Raw genomic sequence first — 23,663 nt, 5'->3', positions numbered from 1 at the left:
CTTGTTCATTCTGATCTTGTCTAACTAATCGTGGTCTCTCTTTTGTAATACCTGTAGCTATATTACGTTTCAGGACTTGACAATCATGTACATAATGGCCTAGTTGTTTACAGTAATTGCAGGTTCCTTTTACAGGAACTGCAGAATCACCAGAATGTGTCACACCCTTTTTGTGACCATCTGCTGGTACTGTCTGAGAAACTAGCATTTTCATTTTTGTATCCTTCATGCGTCTATGCTCGTGTTCTTGTTCATCCCTAATTCTATTGTGATGATACTGTAACATTTGTAGCATTTGCGACGGAGTGTTACTTTGCCAGGTACTCTCGAATTTCAATATTCTATTCTTCACTGGAGGCAATGCATTTTCCACTAATTTTGTCACAAATAAATGTGGATATGAGTCACTACTTGCTTTTATACCACTATTTATACCAAAACATTTTTCAAATCGAGCATAATAATCGCTTGTGTCTTCATCTTGCTTTTGTTTACAGGCTGTGATTGCACCCCAATCTTCCTTTTTTGTAGTTAATAAACGTGGCAATACCTGTACTAGTAAACCTGGTAATAGTTTAACTTTATCCCCGAGCCCTGAACCTGCAGCTCGGCCCCTTTCTTCCTCTGCTAATGCTGTCCAGTCTATCTTTTGGTCTCCCACTTCCCACTCTTTTTCTTTCAGTTTTTCATAAATGCCAGCAGGCAAAAGCACCTTTAATATCGTCATAATATCAGGAAAGGTGTACTCTCCCATCAGTAACATGTCTTTAATTTCTCGGTGGAAACCCGCTGGGTCTTTGTCATGACTAGGTACTACTTTCTTCATTTCTAATAATTCCATTTTTGATATGGGTGTGTAAACAAATACACGGTGAAACTCATTGTCTTCGCCTTTTATTGGGTGCACTTCTCGTAGGGGATTTTGTCTATCCATATAGTACGGCGCTCTTTCTCTGTGGGGCAGCGAGAGAGAATCCGGACTTACAAAAAGGACATACTGCTTACGTGACACTAATATCTCTTTAATTAGCTTGTTACTAGAACCTCTCCATCTGTTCGTGAGTAGTTCCGTTAATATATCAGGTAAAGGACCAGGGTCAGCATGTTGGCTCTTATATAATATGAGGAGTTGCTGAATCATATAGATTCCAGCTAAACGTTGTTCATCTGTACTGAGGTTGAGAAACGTGTGTGCTACGGTCTCATCACCGTATTTTTCAGGACTGTCAATCCAGTGAACGGCTGATCTGGCTAATTCTTGCTCATCCATGGAATCGAGGAGGTGGTAACCTCTTCGTTCTCGTAGTATTTTATCTGCGGCTTGAAACAAATGTTCAGGAGATTTCAGATTTATTACAGGCGTCGGATACGTTCTGCTATTATTTGGACATACAGAGTGTATGGGATCAGAAAAACATCTAGTATTTTCACAGTATCTTCCTTTGCCTACATAGGCTATTGTCTCTGACTGTCTTGCGGAATTCCCTGATTCGGACACTTCATCTTGCTCAAACTCGTCTGTTCCCAATCTCTCTTCATGAATACGCTCTATTTCTTTACGTATTTTTCGGCACATGGCTATTATACAATTTTGCTTATCGTGTCTCCCTTCTGATATATTCTGACTCCATCTTGTAAGAATAAGCATTGCATTCGGGTCTACCCCCGGACGATCTTGATTTCTGATTACACAGTTTATGAGGAAACGTAACAGTTCCCCTTGTATCTCTACTTTCTGGAATTCCATAGCTCTGTTAATACATCCTGAATCTCGTCCTGTTTGAACAAAATGATATATGTTATCTAGATGCGTAGTCATTCCTGGTAACCTTGCTAAATACTCTGCGGCTCGCCTGATACGTAATGATGCCAGGACCATTTCGTCCTCTTTACCAACCACTGGGTCATATCTACAATTTACAAGGAGTTCCTTAAGCGTACGCTCATTTACGAATTTTGGTGTACGTGAATGTGTTGACTCTTGAAAAACAAGTTTATTTATTCTAGGTGGTGTGAAGGTACTGCTAGCACCTCCCGTGGCCCCTTCTGGGGCGTCGGGTGTGAATGGATTCGTTGAACGTGACACAGCAACTATGGGTGTCGATACCTCTGTAGAGTCGACTGCGGAGACAGATGCGGAAACAGATGTGCTTGCCGAAGCTTGTATCGGGACTTGCTGTTGCACGGGGACAGATACCTGATCCTGACGTTGAACCCCTCCGCCAGACGGTCTATGTGGTGTGGCGTTAGCATACTCGGGAGCTGCATCGTCTAGATATGAGGAAAGAAAAACATCTTCTGCGGTTCTGGGAAGCCCCTTTGGATGTACCTTAATTGGAAATAATGGGGGTGGCAAGTCTTTTGGCACCTCCGTAACAGCCTTAGGTAGTCCTTCGGCTAGAAGGGGATACATACCATTCATAAGAGCATTTCTTTGTCTATTCACTTGTTCTGATTTCACTCGGATACCTTCCTCAATTAATAGATTTTCTTGAACTTTATTTGAACTTTCTTTACTCCTCTCTTCTTGTCTACGTGCTTTTTCTGTTCGTCTATGAGATTCTTTACGCCATAACTCAACAGCGTCTTTCTGTGACTGTCTGACCTTTCTTTTCCATAACTCTTCCTCCACTTTCATGATGCACTCTGCATCCCAGGTTCCCGCTATGGGCCACCTTTGACTTTCCGGTAATCCTTTGGTATAATCTACCCATAGATCAAGAAACAATATGGCGTCTAAGCCATGTTTATGGTACATGAAATGTCCTGGAGTGTCTCTAGGAGGAATAGGAACTGCTTCTTCAAGCACCCCTTTTCTGGTGGTAATCTGTCTTAACTTCGAGAAGAGCGGCATATTGACAACTGATCTGATACTTACTCTTGAACTTGCTTAATACGAGAAACACAATAATGAACAGTGAACAATGAACAGTCATTCATACCACAATATGCAAGACATTTTCTGAATACTTTAAACATTAAACATTAAACATTATAACAATGATCGACAATGATGACAGTCTGCTTAACTAATCACCACGCTGAATTCTTGACAATAACTGAATACTTCGGAATACTTGATATACTGCTAAACAGTACATATACACTGCTAAACAGTGCAGACCGGATTTGTGTACCCAAATCCGTCTTGACCGGCACAACCTATGTGCGCGTCAACACGCCTCCCCGGCGATGGTACTCACCGAGTAGCTCCTTGAAACGGAAGGCCTCAGAGAATGGACAGGACTCGATAACTGCGGACATCGGACCCTCTGGACGTCGGGATTTCGGAAAACCTGGTGGGCCTCTGTATACCTCGGATCTTGCTCTCTCAGCTAGGCTCTGGTCGGGATACTTCGCACTTCTCACCGCCTCGTCTGGGTTGATCGCAGCCTCAGTCGCCCCCGCTTGACCGGAGGGAGCTTACAGGAAATCCTGCTGGTACGCGTTTATGGTCCGTCCAGCTGTGGCAGGAGACCGGGCCTGCAACGCACCGCCGGCGCGTGAGATGAGAAAGTGTCCCTGTTCGGGCGCCATTATGTGGTAAATAAAATAAATATTACCGGACTGAATTTCATACGGAATCTTAAAATAAAGTAAATAGCTCAAAATAACAAGAGGCAGAATCCGTGGTATAAGAGGTTTTCTAATGGGCTTTATTCCATTCAAAATGGCCGACTCGAGTCGCGGCCCTCAGGTTCCGTCACCACGAGGGTTCAGGAAGTGAAGTACAATAATTTATTAACAGACATGTATTTTTATAATAAGTACATTACAATGAAACGAATGTAGAAGGCGTAACATTTGATAAGAAAAGTGACAAAACAGTGACATAATCGAAACTAGGCGTAATAAGGAATAAAAGAAACATGATTGGTTTGCTTTATCAGACATAGGTGGATCTATAAGATAATACTTGGCATAGATGCGCGCGCGGCAGCATGACGTGTAATTGACGTGCAACTAGGGGGTGAAGGGGACTTGACATTTAGCTCTACATGTGGAGACGAGAAGTCTGGGGTCAAGTCATCCTAATCCCAAATCATATCTAACATCCTATGTTTAAAGAACTATGTTATCCACAAGGAAGAGACTCTCGGACAGAATCTATTCTATACTGACTGTGTACGTGTACAAGCGTCTAAGTGTCTATATGAGATGCGAGGGATAGAAAACTTTCCATGGCAACAGGGCTATGAATCACTTGCAGGAGGACGGAAAGGCTGAGTCCTCTGCTTGTGAGCTAAAGGAAATGTTTACCTAAATCACTGGACAGGAATGCATCGGCTGGAGAGCAAAATAGATAATTCGAAGGTGAAATACAACTTCTTGGCAGACAGGCGAAAACTGGCCGAGGCAGGCACCGTTAGCTGCACAGGGAGTAGGACAAAGTTCATGGATACAGATGCGAGCTCAAGCTGAAGCTGTCAAAGACAGAAAGCAGGGAAAGGCTTTGAGGACAGAATCGGGCCTACTCGCCTGAACTGTAAAAATGGAGTAACTTAGCCATATAAAGTCGGTGGCCTTTCATACTTAGGAATCGAATATCCAGCCCATTGATGGCGGATCTGACAGAGAACATGTTGACGGTAGACACACATATGTTTGCGTCTTAGAAACTGGAACTGGAGGGAACATACATGTACTTGTAACATGCATATAGAACCGTTGGGGTCCAAGATAGGGGACATAACTGATCAGGAAAATCCACATTTCCACAGGTTAGAAAAGTCAAGCACTCTTGCTCTTTGGAAATGAAACATTGTGTGGTGAACTTCTGACCTAACTCCACACAGCAGTGTTCCATGAGCTGTTGCTATGGTAGCAGGCAGAAGTCAAGTTGGGGGAAGGGTACTAGGCAGAAGTCAAGTTGGGGGAAGGGTACTTTTGGAAAAGGGTTGGTTTTCAACCAATAGAAATGTGTGATTACATTTGAAAAAAGGGGGAAGCACTGAGATTTGAAATTAACATGTATATGTGTGGAAAAAGAGAGGGAAACATTGCCATTATCTGGTTCTGCTGAGAGGAGAGAGGTGTACAGAACAGAGATCCTGGCTCTGATAATCTGCTGTTTGAGTGCCACATTTCTTTCACAACTAACTAATTTTAAAGGTGAGTTATGAGTTTGAGAGGGGATGTATGTGGTAAATTAAGAAATGAATAATAGAATTGGAATTCCTTTTGTTGAAGTTGTGTTTATCATGTTGTGTTTTGGGAGAAATTTAAATGTAAGGAACATGTAAAATATTATGGACTATGTTTTCACCATAAATTAAGGTGTACTGGTATAAATGAGGAATACTGTTTTCTGCATAGAATCAGAAGATGACTCTGTGTTCAAAGAGGAATTGTTGTCAGAGATTTATTGCGTATTACTCTGGTAATTTTACATTTGCATTAGTAGGAAAGGGGCAGCTATTTTTCTGCAGAAGCAGACTCTTAGCACACACCCAGCTGCTTATCCTGTAGAATCATGCATAGTATTTACAACCGAGTGGGGTTTGAGGTTGCAGTGAGTAATGCAAATACATTCAGCATCACTAAGGCTGGTTGCCCTTGCTGGAGTGTAGTCATTCACCCAGGTTACACATGTTCCTGGACTCAAAAAGCTGTTTGGACTTGTGCTGTTTTCAGAATCTGAAAAGTGGATTGAAAATGTGTGAGACTGTAAAAGTACTTATCACTTGCCAAAAAAAGAGTAGTAAGTGTGCTTTCAAATTGGCAAAGAAATTTCGTTTTCTGCTTAATATCAAACCATGACTCTGTGTTTTTTAGTGTTTTTAAAAAAAAAAAAAAAATACGCTTACCGTATGCTTGCGGTAAAAAAAAAAAAAAACAACGTTTTTAAGAAAAAATTAAAAAAAGTTGAGAGGTAAGGTTGGCTCTTAAAAGAGCCGTTGTGTTCATGCAGGGACAGAGGAAAGGAAGAATGGGAATATTAGCTGGTAGGACAAATGTGCTGGTCTATTCTGTTGTTAATTAGGGGAACACTGGTTTCCCCACGAACAATTAGACCATGGCAATTTGAGCACCGCATTGTAACCCTCGCAAATCGATGGTTAGTTTCCAGAGGACCAGAAAAAGGTGAATCTCCCCCCACAGATGAAGGGCTCAGCTGAGTTGCCGAAGATGGACTCGGCTGAGCTGCTGTGGATGTGCTTGGTCGACTTACTGAAGGGTTTCCTCCAGTATGTCGAGCATGTGTCCTAGGGTGTACATCCTCAAGGTGTCTTAACATAGTGTGATTCCCGAAGGAATACTTCTTGTTAGGATTACCTCTAGAAAGTACACGCTGGCAAAGCTTGCAAGTCACTAAAGCAGCATTTACTTTTTTCTTGCCCTCAGGAAACGTAAAATACTCCCATATAAAGAGCTCTTCTGTTTCCTCCTTCTCTGCCTGATGGTGGTGCTGCTAGCCTCACTCTCAGAAGAGGAGTGCTGGTCTGCCATCGTATCCCAAAGACAACTCAGCTCCTTCTCCTAAGGGATCACAAGCAGAAATGAGGGGAATGGGTGTGGTGTAGGAGAGTTCTAGAACTGAAAGTACTTTAAACCAATCAAAAGTTTTGTTTCTTGATCACATGACCCACCGTGCGCGTACGTTACGCTTACGGAGAGCTTACGGAGTGCTTACGGAGCGCTTACGGTAAAAGTACGCATGCGCGTATAAAAGACACGCGCACATGCGCGCATGCGCATAACTGGCACGCCCCAACACTTCCGCGTAACGTACGCGTGTAACGTATGCGCTTACGCGCCGCGTACGCAGGTCTACGTAAATTGCGTAACCATATGCAAAAAGAGTAGAAATATTACGTACCTGTATGGTAAAAAAAAAAAATTAGAAAAAATAATATATTGCAGAATTATTAAAATGTAAGCATAGTGTTTAAAGAGAATATAAAGTAAAAATAAAAAGATGTAAAAAACCTTGCAAATATAAAAAAAAAATCACACGTTTAATATAAGAATTTGTATTTAAAAAACCATACAAAATCCACTGCTGATGACGTCACATATTACATCACTCATGACATGGTCAGTGACATCACTGATGACATCACTGATGACATCATCCTTGTGACAGAGTGGCAGACCTCCTCTCACCCTAATATAACCTTTGAAACACACATTCAAAAATAGAGACTAAAATTTTCAAAAAAATGGACATACCAATACCAGTTACAACAACCTCTTCAGTACTTCTAAGATCCACATACACATCCACACATTCACGAACAGTCCTGTACAGTCACTCATACATGTACTCACTCATCATATGTACTCGTACACCTATACATCCTGCTACACAATTCCACTCATCCACAGAGTTACTGACACACATACTCACTCATGAAAATAAAGAATCAAACATAGATTTATTTGCATATACAGTTATACACACACCACCACACTTACTTCTACGGAAATTTACAAATACTTAGTCTTTTAAACAATCACTTATAGAAACACATACGTATTTATACAGGAACTCTTTCAATCTCTCACTCTCACATATACTCACTTATATACACCAATAGTCACATATAGTAGTTTAAAACATATGTAGTTACTCATAAAGACACTATTGAGACAGTCATTCACTCACTAACACACCCATACACACACTCATCCACCCATACAGTCCTGCACACATGCTGTCTTCAACACATACAACCAGTGAGTCACTCATTCATGCACCTATGCACTACGTAATACCCCCCACCGAACCATGCAGACACTCAGACTGAAACTCAAAAAACCACCTAATATTCTATAAAAACACCCATGTTGCTACTCACCAACCCATGCAGCCACTTATACACAAAGTGAGAGACTGATACAGATAATTACATATTTAAACATTACTCAGTAAGCCATATATTCACTAAGATACACTTAATCAGTCAGTTATACAATCAATTTTTCAAAAACAATTCATCCATTTAAACACTTATATACCCATTTATTCTTCCATCGACCTTGAGATATACATATATGAAACATATTTAATTTTCAGAAAAATACACATTCACTGGATGATGTCATCAGTGATGTCATTTAAGATGTCATCAGTGATGTCATGAGTGATGTCACTGACCATGTCATGAGTGATGTAATATGTGACGTCATCAGCAGTGGATTGCGGGTGCGTGAGTTATAGTTAGCTTAACTAACTATAACGGGGGAATTTCATTGGTTTTTTACGAGTGAAATGTTCAGCTAACTATAACGTGTGTGAAACCTATGGTTTTTTCACTGAATTTGCAAGGTTTTTTAAATGCTAATTCCTAACTATAACGTGTGTGAAACCCATGGTTTTTTCACTGAATATATATATATATACATATATATATATATATACATACATTATCTACTGGCGGTCGCCAGTAGATAGTTATAGTTAGGACCTATTTTCCATAGGAAATCCGCAACATTCTATTCCCAATAAGTCTGGCGCCGATTGACGAATCTTCGCGAAATTTTCCAAACTTTTGGCCAGCTCTTCTCCGCTGCTACCCTGAAAGTTTTGCGGTGATTCGTCAAGCGGGGGCCGAGACAAAAGGGGGGTCCCAAAACGCGTTTTCCCCATGCAATTTCCCATAGGACCTGTTGTCGCAGCTATAGACTGAACTGCTAAACGGAATTACACCAAATTTGGCAAAGAGGTAGTCCTCAGTTCAGACTTGTGCCTTTTGCTTAAATGGTTCAGCAGTTCCTGAGAAATTAGAGTTAAAAGTTAGTGATATCTATGGCTGAGGATGATCCGCGCACCTTCCCCGCACCCTCCCCGAACCCTCCCGAGCACGAGCTGAATGCTAATTGGCTGTCAACACTCTGAATCAGGAAGTGTTGGCAGCCATCTTGTGCCTCGGTAGAACCCAGGCACAAGAAAACCGAAAAAAAGTAGAGGCAAGATGGCGTCTGTGTGAGAGGTCGCTGCAGAGCCTGCTCCTGAGACCTGGATCTTGCAAGATGCTTGATACAGCTTGATACAGCACATCGCAGGCTGTCAACCTTGAAAAACCTAGTCTTTATCTTCTGTCATCAGCCTTCACTCAGTTGCTGGGCTTTAAGACTTCCAGGCGTTGACTAAGGCGTTGACTAAGGTCGGTGTATGCCTTGATGATTGCGGTGCGACAAGAGGGAGCAAAAGGTGAAGAGTGAAAAAAATTAAATGTAAGCGGATACCTTGCTCTGTAGCACCCTGCCGCTGCGTCTCATCGCGTTTGATAACTGCTGCACTTGTGCTTGTACTGCTGAACTATATGAACTGTGTGCCTTTCCGGGAAAAAGAAGATGAGGCCCGCCACATAAGGGGGAAATAAAAAAAAAAGCGCGTTCATATGGCCCAAGTGCAAAGTTCCCCTTAAGTTCCCCCTTAATTTTCCTATTGACTTCCCACTATCTGCTATAAACTATTCGCTACCCCCAGGACCCCGTACTTACCGCTTCATCACGCTGGCAGAGTTTGCAGGATAGGCATGGATCACCTTTGGAAAGCGAGGCACGAAAAGATGTGACGCGAAGCAAAAGCCAGGACGTGATCGAAAATCTTCCGTTTCCATGATTTTTGCTACGGCTTCGGCTTTGCCGTTCTGCCTCTTTGCTTCTTCGGTAATTGTTGTGCTCTGTTGTGCTCTGTGTTCTGTGTTTTGTGTTCCGCTGCGCTCCGCTGATCACCGACCGCTGACTGTTGGTTGCTGGTACTGTTGACTATTGACTGCTATCACCTGCTATCACCTGTCATCTGCAGACACGGCAGCAAACGGATATATAGGCGGGGCGATCACGTGAGGTTGTGTTCTCGTCAAAAGACGATCCATTCAATCCAGTACAGCCGGGGAGGCTAAAAAAAAAAAAAAAAGGAGGCAAGGGACAGTAAGGAAAGTCGGAAAAGCAAGGGGGGGAGGAAAAAAAAAAAAAACATATACAGCACAACAATACGACGACAGTAACTACATACCTAGAGTGAAAGAAGCAAAAGGGTGTAAAAAAGGGGGTAAAAGGAGCTGAATGTATGGGCTCTCTATTGATTGGCCTAAACTCTCAGTTGGTCTATTTTGATCTACAGCTGGGGAAAAACACAGGCCTTGCTGTTAAATTTCTTTGGGCGAAAAAGGCGTATGCTGGACTCCCAAGGCTACTTAAAACAGCTTCAAGATTTAAAGGAGGAGGTCTTGGGGCCAGAGGGGCCAGAGGCAACGTAGTGCTGCTAGGAAATATAACGGAAACCGTCGTACAAATTTTGAACACAATTATGGAGAAAGGTGTGGAAAAAGATAAAGATAAAGAGAAAAACAATGATATAACCAGCGACTCTGTTCCGCAGGATGAAACACAAACACATACTCAAACTCAAATTCAAAATCAGAATCAGCCTGGGATAAAGAACGGTACAACAACCAATGCAACTAATATAACCGATACAACCGATACAACCGATACAATCGATACAACCGTTAAAGCAAAAGCTAAAGTAAAGGCTCAGACCCAGATACAAGGTGAGGCCAATCAAGAGAGACTGGAAATACAAGAAAACTAGGAAAGAGAAGAGAACACAGAAGATTCAGAGGACCGGGACAGAGGATTACTAAATACTAAAGAGGTCCCCAATTCACAAGGATCTCAGAAGATAAAAGGAACACAAAGACGACCCGAAACCAGGGGCTACAAAGCAATGGAAAAAAACGACGAAAATAATGACGATGGCAAAATGAAGGATATCAAGTCTGATGGAAAAGAGAGAAACATCGAGACTGGTCCGACTGAACAGAAACGGTATAAGGAAGCTGAGAAACTAAAAAAGAAAGCTAAGGAAAATCCGAGAGCAAAAGAGAACGAAAAGGAAAAGGAATCGACAAGTAGGGAGAATCTTGACCTATTGGAGAAAAAGGCTAAAAGACTACAGACGATTAAAAAATTAAAAGCTGTGGCTAATATAACTGGGCATTCAACAGGCTCCCAACCCAGAATTTCAAATATATTTAGCCCCGCAATCAAAGAAAGACAGCAGAATGGCCCCTATAATGAACCTGCATCAATCACAATGGATCAACAAGGATTACAAAGTAGGACCATGACTGCTGTAGAAGAGGTTTTAGTCCCGGCAGAACATCTAGGGCAGCGAAATATGCGGAAAATGAAAGTGGAAGGCAGCACCACAGCAGAACTGTTGAATATAAATCAACCTACAAAGGAATATGCCTCGGCAGTAGTTTCCGATGGCTCTGAATCGGAGATCTATGAGACAGGAATTTCAATTTCCAGTGAATACAGTGAATCCAGCAAATCCAGCGAAGAGACGGATCATGGCAAGAATCCTAGACAGGAGGAACTGGACAAAAAAGCGCTTTTACCAACAGAAATCAGATTTAAAAATACTCTACTTTGTGATTATATATTAACAAAGAAATCCGGGAGAAAAAGAAGCAAACTCAAAAGGCACCAAAATATAGCTCAGGATGAAACAACAGACCCTGGGAGTAATCCAGAACAAAAAACAGCGAGAACCAAACTGTCACGCAAAAGTCCACATCGCAAAACAAATGTAGAATCTGAAACAAATAAGAATATCTCTTTTGACAATCGGGATGACGATGAGCAGCTGAAGCACAGAGAACCTACACTGAGTGAAGTTTTTGAATCAATTACAAATTTTCATCAGGATGTAAAGAAAGATAGTCAAAGAAACCATGTCGCTATTCAAAAATTGGAAGGCGCTATCAATAAAGTTGGCAATACATGTCAGGAAATCTCCAATAGAATGTGTTCGGTAGAAGATCGAGCAGAAAACTTGGAATCAGACGTTGGCAGATTACAACTGCAAGCCAAAGAGCACGAGGGTATAATCAAAGACCTAATGATAAAGGTTGAAGATCAAGAAAATAGAACAAGAAGGAACAATCTTCGATTTCTTGGGATTCCCGAGGGCTCGGAAGGTAGTGACCCAAGAAACTTCATGATCAATTCACTGAAATCCTCTTTCCCGGAACTTAACTCCTGGGAAATGGATAAAGAAGTATGCCGAGAACATCGCTTTCCACTGACAACACCAAAACGGTCAGAGAAATCACTTAAATATCCGAGAGCTTTCCTAGTCAACTTTGGAAACTTTGTGGTACGTGACATTATATATGATCTGGCTAGGCCAACTGCTCAAAGAGAATATAGGGGCTTTAAGTTCTTTGTAAGACCAGATTTTGCACACGCAACAGTTGAAAGACGATGGCGAATGAGACAGCTGTTCGCCCCCTTTGAAAAACTTGGAGCAACAGTCTACCTGCAAAATCCGGCACGATTAAAAATAACATATAAAGGCACAACAAGGAGCTTCACAAGCGAGATACAGGCGGAGGTCTATCTCAAGGAGGTTGAAGCAAGTATGAAGCAAAAAAATGGTAACTGAACAGAAGAAGACTTTTTTAGTGCTGACAAACTATCAACTACTATTATCTGATGTAAGGCTGACATTAAGCATGACTATATAGTAGCAGGCCAGGTAGTAGGCTCAGGCGTGTGGATTACACTGCCATCAACAGCTGGGTGAGTCTAAACCCAGGATGCCTCGAAGGGTGGCAGGAGGGGGTGGTAAGAGGGGGGGGAAGGGAGGGGGGGAAAGGGGGTTGGATGGTGGATTTGGGGGGAGAAAATAAAAAACCGAAGAGAGCTCGTACTGTTAAAGGGACTTCGTATGAAGGAGGAAATTTGAAACAAATGATGGGTTCTTATTACGAATTCAGGTATCCGGACAGGTTGATGTTATGGAAGTACTTAAAAATTGACAATGTCTAAACTTAGTATAGGATCTCTTAACATAGGAGGATTAAATAATTGGAAAAAGAGGGGGAAGCTTGAACAGTATCTAAATATGATAAACTTAGATTTAATATGTCTACAAGAGACCCACCTACCGTGGAGCAAAAAACACTGGTTGAATTTTAAAGGCTATGAATTGTTGTCATGTACATCCCAGACTTCTATGATAAGAGGTGTGGCCATAATTGGCAAAGTGGGGTTAGGAGGGGCCAAAAGGTGCAAGGCGGATTCACTAGGAAGATGGGCAATATGCGAAATGAACTTAGGCTTCACTATTTGCACAGTATATGGATCTAATACAGATGAGCCCCAAGTTTTCAGCCACATTGAAAATGAATTAATCGATTGGCACACCAATATAGTACTATGTGGAGATTTTAACATTTCTGCGAATTTCACGGATGGGAGTGCATACATTGGCAGGAAGCCAAGGGTGTTTAGAGCAATTATGTCAATGATGCAGTCACATGGCTTATATGATGTGTGGGGAAACTTATCGACCGGAGATCCAGGGTTCACGTATTACTCACATCCTTATAATAAATATTCGAAATTAGATTACTTTATGATATCGAATACCTTACTTAAGAGTGTTCAAATAAACAAGCTTCCCAAAATCATGTCAGATCATAATCCCCTAGTTGTAAATATGATTATTAATAGATCAGTCAAGGTCCCCAGACCCTGGACATTCGATAAAAAACTGTTAGCGGATGTCGACTACATTACTCGTTTGAAAAAATGGACTCAATCCTTTTTCGACGCTAATAGGTATAGCGCCTCACGGGGAGTGGTGTGGGATAGCTTTAAGGCAGGAATAAGAGGAGAGAACATAAGTTATACCACCAACGTATGGAAAAAGGTTAAAAGAGAAAGGGAAGCATGGATGGGAAAATTGAGCGAGGCAGAGACACAACATAGACAAGATATAAGTACAGGTGATCAATCTGCTGAGAGCCTACATAAAGTAAACTCCATAAAAGCTGAGATCCAGAAACAATTAGCAAGAAAGGCGGCAGCATACTATCAGGCACAGAGATTACGTCTTTATGAAACCGGTGAGCAAGCAGGTAGAGCTCTTGCCCTGCGAATCAGGCAGGTTGCAAGTAAAAACACCGTGTCACAAATTGAATATCAGGGCCAAACATACAACAAACCTGGTGAAATTTTGGAGGGGTTTAGGAAATTCTATCAAGAACTATATCAGGAGGAAGCGGTAGGAGGGCACACGAATATAAGCTGGTTAGACATGGGCAGTAAGCTAAATTTAGGCCAGATCACTTCATTGGAACAAGATATTACATTGACGGAGATATCGGAAGCTCTGCAAGATCTCGCAAGTGGAAAAGCGGCGGGCCCAGACGCCATACCGTTGGAGGTATATAAAATTCTAAGGGAGGAAATAACACCACTGCTCTTAGATTTATTCAATGGTGTTATGAATACCGGAATAATAACACCAATATAGCAATCTTTCACAAAAAAGGGAAATCAAAGACCAACCCGGGCTCCTATAGGCCAATATCTCTGATTAACAGCGATAACAAGCTATATGCCAAAATTATGGCCGCCCGCATCGGGAGGGTTATTGCGTCCCTGGTCTCCCCCTGGCAGCATGGATTCATCCCAGGAAGAGGAACTACAAACCATATTAGGAGAGCTATTACATTATTTGATATTGGTGCTGCTAGGGGGGAGAGGGTCGCAATGATCCTCCTCGATGCAGAGAAGGCATTTGATCGCGTTAGATGGAGTTTTCTATGGAAGGTTATGGAAGCAAGGGGATTTGGCCCTAGAATTTGTCAAGCTATTCGTGCTATGTATTCATCACCCACGGCTAGAATTCAATTAATGGGGGAAAGATCAGATAGGATCAATATAACAAGGGGCACTAGACAGGGCTGCCCATGCTCTCCAATCTTGTTCGCGCTTTACATAGATCCCTTAATAACACAATTAATGAATAGTGCGATTATTAAACCAGTAACATCAAATGGGTTTCACACTAAAATTCTCGCTTATGCGGATGATTTAGCAGTCATCACAAAAGATCCAGAGCTAGCTATGAGGGAGGTAGTTAACATTACCGGTCAGTTTGGAGATGTGTCTGGCTATCGATTAAATGTTGACAAAACTCAGGTATTATGTTAAAAAAAAATAGCCAAGGTGGATGAAAGATATGTAGGATCAGTAGTTTACCTGGGTATAACAATAAATGCAGAACCAGGTAAAATAATTGACGACAATTACACCCCTCTTTTGAAATCTATGGAAACAGACCTAAAACGAATGGACTCATTACAGCTGTCACTGATAGGGAGGGCTAACGTTATAAAAATGACAATGTTTCCTAAGGTGCTCTACAAATTAAGATCAATCCCATTTAAAATTGATGATAAAATTATTAGGAGGATTGAGGCCATTTTCTTGAAATTTTTATGGCAATATGGTAAAATAAGGCGGTCAAATAGATATGTGTCATTACCACAAGATAGAGGTGGTTTGGGTTTGCCAGATATTAAGAGCTACCATCTTGCATGTCTCCTCACAGACATGGCTATTCTACTTCATCCGGGTGGCCCAACCCTCAGACAGTCGGCAATACCATCAATTTTTCAGCTATTGGTAGGAGGTGAAGCCGTAGGGCTTTTATTAAGGCAAACTCAGAGGAGATATTTCAAGGAAGCTGGATATAAGACGCTTGAGGATGTATGGTATATTTGGAAAACTGTTAAAAAAGCTCTAGATATACCTACCCTCCATTATCGCACACCACTTTGGAACTCAACACTTTTTCCAAATTTTAGTAGGGATGGAACGTGGCGTCAATGGGAGAGTCATGGTATAGTGGAGCTGGGCCAAATAATGATTGGTGATAAGTGTAGAACACTTGAAGAACTTACACAACATTATTCATTACGAGGCTTTCAAGAATTTAAATACATGCAAATTGTAAATAGAATTAAATCAATTAGGCCACGTATCACTTTGCTAGGGAAATTTGAACTAATTGAGTATTTGAAATCAGGGGGCCATAGAATTAGAGATATATATAAAATATTTAATGATGCAATAACAGATGATATCGACAAAATCGAAGCTGTATGGGCTAAAAAATTAGGAGATCCTGAAATAGATATTGATAAGGCGCTAGCTATGGACAAGAGATTCTTACGCTCCACGAACCTCAGAGCCCAACATTACAAAACCCTATTTAATTTATACTACACGCCCGAAAAACTATTTTCGTGGGGGAAAGCGACAGACAGTAACTGCCCCAGATGTAGAAAAGGTACGGCAGATCTTATACACATGTTCTATGGCTGTGAAAAATTGAAATTAATCAAAATTGAAATAACACGGTTTTTAGAGGGGCTACTTGATGTTAAAATTAACCTATCCCCGACCCTGATAATAATTGGCTGTGACGCGAAACTAAATATAAGTATCGAGGCTGAAGCTTTAGTCTTTATCTCTGCAGCAGTTCTTAGGATTCTAATTAGCGCAGCCTGGAAGGATACAGAAGCACCAACTTTTCAAATGTGGTTGTGTAGAATGTTGGGTATACATAATATTGAGGAGGCACTATATGACTTAAAGGGAGCAAAGTTAAGGGATTTGGGCAAGCGACTTTGGGCCCCAGTGGCTACATGGAGGACAGCAAAATTGACCACAAACGAATGATATATTGGCTGTATCGATATTTAATATGCTAATCTAATTTGTATTGTATGTCACTGTCTACCACTCTGTCTGTTTTTGCATTGCATGAGGGTATAATCCTATGTTCTATAATTATTTCTTTTTCTTTTTTTTTGTTGTATCTATGTACCCAATTAGTAATATGTATTTGACGGTACGAACTCTCAAATAAAATATAAAAAAAAAAAAAAAAAGAAAACCGAAAAAAGGCGCAAAATGCGACAAGGGGGCAGGGTAGAAACACCCTGACCCCCTAGGCCTGCTCAGGGTGTCCCACAAGGACCCCAAAGGCCCCAAAAAAAAAAGTGTGTTTTTTTTAAAAATCGCGGGATGCAATATGGTATTATAATGGGGGGCCCAGAGGGGTCCCCAACCCCGGGGACCGCCACCCCCGGGGCTTTTGTAAAATACATGGGGGGGCTCTCAGCCCCCCCAGCCCCGGGGACTGCCACCCCCCAGGGCTTCAATTTCTTTGTTGGGGGGTCTCTCAGGCCCCCCAGGGACCGCCACCCCCCGGGGCTTAAAAAATGAACGGGGGGGCTCACAGCCCCCCCCGTGGCCCCGGGGACCACCACCCCCTGGGTCTTTTTAAAAAAAAAATATACCCTGTGTGGGGGGGCTCAAGCCCCCCACACGCCCCGGGGACCGCCACCTCCCCGGGGCTCTAAATATGTAAAATGGGGGGTCCGTGAGGGACCCCCCAGCCCTGGGGACCACCACCCCCGGGGCTTTGAAAGAGGTGGGAGGGTGGCCACGCGGCCCCCCTCCTGGAGCCCTCGATGGCCCTAGGGACAGCCACCTCCCAGGGCCGGGATGGGGTCCCCAGGGCCAAAAAATAAGAAAAAGAAGGGGGGGCTGCACAGCCCCCTTCTTAAAAATAATTTTATTATAAAAAACGGGATCGGGGAGGAGGCCACGCCCCCTCCTTTCATCACTCTGCAAACTTGCCCCCTGGCGCGTTTGCAGAGGGTGAACAAATTCCCTTTCAATACTGGGGGTCCCTGGGGGCCAACTAGCCCACCAGAGAGGTGTTCTGAAGCCACGCCCCTTTTTACACCTCTCTGCAACGCAGCTCTGTGGCGTTTAATGGAGGTACATGGTGGGCTAGTTGAACCCCATTGTACAAATATTCCTCTAAAACCAGCCGAACTACGAATTCTGATTTACTCACCTGGAGAAAACCCAGGGCTGCATCTTTTAGCCCAGCACTGACCTCGAAAAGTAATTCTAAGCGTACTTACCAGTAACTTCTATTTCTTTCCATAGGAATCCATTGTGTGGTTTTCACCAGAAAATTTTTGTAAGTGTCCATTTTTGAAATGTACAAATATTCCTCTAAAATCAGCCGAACTACGAATTTCAATTTACTCAACTGTTATCAGGAGAGAACCCATGGCTGCATCTTTTAGCACAGCAATGACCCAGAAAAGCAATTCTAAGCATACTTACCAGTAACTTGTATTTCCTTCCATAGGAATCCATTGTGTGGTTTTCAGCAGAAAATGTTCTGTGTCCAATTTTGAAATGTATAAATATTCCTCTAAAATCAGCCGACCTATGAATTCCAATTTACTCACCTGTTATCAGGAGAGAACCCAGGGCTGCATCTTTTAGCCCAGCACTGACCCTGAAAAGTAATTCTAAGCGTACTTACCAGTAACTTGTATTTCCTTCCATAGGAATCCATTGTGTGGTTTTCAGCAGAAATTTTTCTGTGTCCAATTTTGAAATGTATAAATATGCCTCTAAAATCAGCCGAACTACGAATTCCGATTTACTCACCTGTTATCAGGAGAGAACCCAGGGCTGCATCTTTTAGCCCAGCACTGACCTGGAAAAGTAATTCTAAGCGTACTTACCAGTAACTTCTATTTCTTTCCATAGGAATCCATTGTGTGGTTTTCACCAGAAAATTTTTGTAAGTGTCCATTTTTGAAACATACAAATATTCCTCTAAAATCAGCCGATCTACGAATTTTAATTTACTCACCTGTTATCAGGAGAGAACCCATGGCTGCATCTTTTAGCACAGCACTGACCCAGAAAAGCAATTCTAAGCATACTTACCAGTAACTTGTACTTCCTTCCATAGGAATCCATTGTGTGGTTTTCAGCAGAAAATTTTCTGTGTCCAATTTTGAAATGTATAAATATTCCTCTAAAATCAGCCGAACTACGAATTCCGATTTACTCACCTGTTATCAGGAGAGAACCCAGGGCTGCATCTTTTAGCCCAGCACTGAACATGAAAAGTAATTCTAAGCGTACTTACCAGTAACTTGTATTTCCTTCCATAGGAATCCATTGTGTGGTTTTCACCAGAAAATTTTCTAAGTGTCCATTTTTGAAACGTACAAATATTCCTTTAAAATCAGCCGAACTACAAATTCCGATTTACTCACCTGTTATCAGGAGAGAACCCAGGGTTGCATCTTTTAGCCCAGCACTGACCCAGAAAAGCAATTCTAAGCATACTTACCAGTAACTTGTATTTCCTTCCATAGGAATCCATTGTGTGGTTTTCAGCAGAAAATTTTCTGTGTCCAATTTTGAAATGTATAAATATTCCTCTAAAATCAGCCGAACTACGAATTCCGATTTACTCACCTGTTATCAGGAGAGAACCCAGGGCTGCATCTTTTAGCCCAGCACTGACCTTGAAAAGTAATTCTAAGCGTACTTACCAGTAACTTGTATTTCCTTCCATAGGAATCCATTGTGTGTTTTTCACCAGAAAAGTTTCTAAGAGTCTATTTTCACAAACTAAAAATATTCCCAAAAAATCGTCTGTATGACTTAAACACATTCTTTCCACTGTTTACAGGAGGTTGGCCAGTGCTGGATCCAGAATCCACCACTGAGTACGAAAAAGTAACAATAACACTACTTACCTGCTAAGTGAATTTTCTGCCATAGGATAACCTTGGTGATTCTATGGGAAAAAGTTTCTAAGTGTCAACTTTTAAAATACAATAATATTACTTAAAAATTACTACTGTTACCAAAGCACTTTTACTCAACGGTTTACAGGAGATGTCCAAGGACTGAATCTAGGATCCAGTCCTGTGGTTAGAAAAGTAATCCATAAAGTAACTAATTGCATTTAATTAGAAATTCACATTGAGCTTAATGTTGCTTTGTGTTTGAAATTGTGTTGCCCGTTGCAACAACTGTAACTACTGTACTTAAAAGTCTGTTGCCTATTTGCCAAATATTTAAAATAAAGTAATTCATTCTGAGAAAGTATATTTTGTATTGTAATGTATAATGTAATTATAATGTAATTAAAAAAATATATCTAAAATGAAATAGTTTAAAAAATGTAGTAAATCAGTATAAAAAAATCAGTATAACAATGAATACATTGAAAATTATCATTTACAAAACCTTTGAAATTCACTGAAAAAACCATAGGTTTCAGGCCAGATATAGTTAGGAATTAGCATTTAAAAAACCTTTGAAATTCACTGAAAAAAACAAACGTTTCAGGGGAGTTATAGTTAGGAATTGGCATTTCAAAAACCTTAAAAATTCACTGAAAAAACCATAGGTTTCAGGGGCGTTATAGTTAGCTGGACATTCCCCTCATACAAAACCCTAGAAATTCCCCTGTTATAGTTAGTTCAGCTAACTATAGCTCGCGCCCCCGCAATGCACTGCTGATGACGTCACATATTGCATCACTCATGAAATGGTCAGTGACATCACTCATGACATCACTGATGACATCTGAAATGACATCACTGATGACATCACTGATGACGTCATCCAGTGAGTCTGTGTTTCTGTAAATTTGAAATATGTTTAATATATATAGGGAAATGCCTGTTGAAGAATGAGTGGGTGTACAAGTGTGTGAATGGATGATTTTCTAGGTGCGTAACTGACTCTATAAGTGAGTCATTAAATGTACCTTCTGCGTGAATGTCTGTATCTGTCTGTCTGTTGGTGTATAAGCGGCTGCATGATTTTGTGAATAGCTATATGAATGTCTCTATGGGTTATTGATTGGTTGTCTGAGTATCTGTATGGGTGCCTGAGTGTTTGTGTGGGTAGGGTGTAAAAACATAGAGATCAAGGGGATAGCATAGCAAGCTCTAAGCGCTACTGTTTTGAGCATGGTTTTAGGCTGACTCTGCATTAGACACCCACACAAGTGAAGTATTAATTTTATCAGGAGACCGAGGGGTTTGCAAGGGATTCTCGTAGAATAAGTGCTATTACCAGTGGTCTTTCTATACATTTCTGCCTTCCAAATATAAGACAGTGCTTAAAAAAGAAGTAATTTTGAAAAATGCCCTCTAATTCACATGCTAATATCAGTACCCACTATTTCAGAGATGCGCACATAATCGCTGCTTCTAAACTTCATATCTTGTTCACATTACGGGAATAGATAGGTTTTCTTGATACCTATTTTTCACTCTTCTTTATATTTTACCAAATGAATTACTGTATACGCGGTACACAATGAAAAACCATTGCGAGGTGCAGCTCAGTTATTGGCTCTGGGTACATTGGGTTCTTGGTGAACCTAGAAGCCTTAGATATCCCCGCAAACATAAGGGTCCAGCGGACTTAACGGTATATTACTTTTAAAAATCTGCCATGGTTTGAATAAGTAACATGTGAAAATTATACACAAATGCCTGTTTCTTTTCAACTCAATTTCAATTTTTTATAATATCAACTGTTACATTCTACCGCACAAAAAAAAAAAACTTGAAGGAACACACAAATGACCCATTGCTGAATTCAGAATTGGCTACTAATTAGAAATGCATAGCTTTTCTGGGATCCATTATTGGTTTCACATCAATTTCTACCACTAACTGGAAGGAGGTTGAAAGCACAAAAAATAGGAAACATACGCTATGGAACAATAAAATACCTAAACTGTGTACACAATGGTTGATTCTAAACAAAAGTCTGCTTGTTACTGAAAGCACTTTTGTTAATACTATGTGCAGAGTAAAAAATAGAGAGTTTCTTCTACAGCACATTTTTGCCATTTTTCCCCCCAAAAACAAAATGTAATCGTATTTTGGCTAATTAATTAGTCCCCTCTTTGGGAATCAACAAACTCTGGGTACCTTTACAATCCTCAGGATGTTGGAAAAAAGGATGCAAATTTGGCTTGGATACCTTATGTGTACAAAAGGTTATGAGGGCTTTAGCATGAACTACCCAAATAGTCCAAAAAAGGTGCCTGGCAGCAAAGAGGTTAACTTCTAGAAATGACTTGCACCTTTTCTATATCACTGACATATAATCTGAAAAAATATTGTGGCTCATTTATGAGCCCCTGCGTCACTTTTGCGCCGCCGGTGCGTCACTTTTTGTGACGCACCAGTGGCATAAAACATGCGCCATGTTGCGCCATATTTACAAAGTGACGCATTTAGGTAGATGCGTCACTTTGTAAACCCCTACGCCACATCATACCTGCGCCAGGTATAATGTATGTAAGGGGGGCGTTTTGACGCAAAAAAGGGTTGTAGAAGTGACGCAGTGAAATCTACGAGATTTCACTGTGCCACTTCTAGTGTGCAAATGCGTCAATTTCTTGCGCCTGCCTCACAGCAGGCGTCAGACTGACGCAGGCCCTTTCACATGGGGCTTGCCCCATGTGAAAGGACACATTGCTGGAGTTGCGTCACTTTTGTGACACACTCCAGCGATGCGTCACTTTTGCGCCTACAGATACGTCAGAAATACTGACGTATCTGTGACTCCTTGTGACATGGTGGGTCATACTGTAAATATGACGCATCACTGGAGTCGCAGGGAGGGCGCAGTGAAAAGTGGCGCATCACTGTTTTCACGCAGTGATGCGTCACTTTTCATAAATGAGGCCCATTGACTTTACTGTTCACCACTACTCACAGGTTATTTGTTTGGAAACCTGCTGTATGCTCTCTCTCTCGATAATTAAACAACATGGCCAACACCAGTTTAGGGGCTGTTTGTTGTGGTAGGGTGCCCTGTGTACACTTACCCCCAAGAAGAGTGTTGAAGGGTCTCCATGCAAAAGAGTTTTTTTGACAGACACTCCTCCAAAAACAGAATAATGCTAGGACCATCTACACATTCTAACATTTCCAAAATCCACACATTATTGTGCAGTGGGTAAGGTTTCCATCAGATGGGAGGAGATTTTGTTCTGGTTTGGAAGTATTTTCAAACAGGAGGAGGGTGGGCACACAGCATCCCCAAAAAAAGAATGTGTTGCTCTCTACTGAAGAAGGACAACTATCCTGAAACACGTGTCTAGATATACACAGCACTGACCGCACCAACAAGGGTGAAATACTAAAGCCTGACAACAAATTAAATGTTATCATGCACTGCATTTATTATGATGCATCGGGGCAAACTGAGTGCTGGGATGTGAGGCAGTGTGTGCCCACCCTCCTCCAAGGGGGTCTACCTTATCAGGTGGTCAGACAAGAACTTGATAGAGAGTTAATTCAGCTGCCATCTTGGCCATCCCGCATGTTGATGTCCACATAGCCTGCTATTGACCTGCTATAATCTAGACATACCTTCAAATTAACAGGAAAGGCCAATGGTGTTCTTGACTTAAAAAAGGCAACAATATTCTAGGAATAATGTCTTGGAAGAGCCTGTGCCTGTGTTCTACACACAGCTTTTAGCTGGAACAGTTTTGCTGGCTGTAGAGCTCCGAACAATCCTGTTAAAAAGGTGTAAAGTGTTTTTGCTCCCCTTTTAATATTATGAAATGTTCATACTCCTGTTTAGTATGTTTGTCTAACTGATAAGTCCCTAGTATGTTGAACAAAGTGTACCTTGGGTCTGTAAGTCAAATGTTACTAGTGGACTGCAATACCCATTGTTCCACGTACTGACAACAGGCCTGCAATTTAAAGCCTGGCTGAGCAGCTTTAAACTGCACATCTGACCTGTCAAAATAACTCATTTTACAGGACAAAATCTTCATTTTGAATGTTAATTTCACCACTGCATAGGCCTCATTGCCCAAAAGGCAAGATGCATTCTATCCTCCTTCTTGTGGCCGGTGGATTTTCTTCAAGAATGTGTCGGACATAAGTATAGAGTGAACACTGCTTATTGGGTTTTCTGTTGCATTCCTATCTTGGTTGTTTTTGGACACAGTGGTG

This window comes from Triturus cristatus, chromosome 5_2, assembly GCF_964204655.1.
Source record: "Triturus cristatus chromosome 5_2, aTriCri1.1, whole genome shotgun sequence".
NCBI lineage: Eukaryota > Metazoa > Chordata > Amphibia > Caudata > Salamandridae > Triturus > Triturus cristatus.
This window is presented reverse-complemented; position numbering follows the sequence as displayed.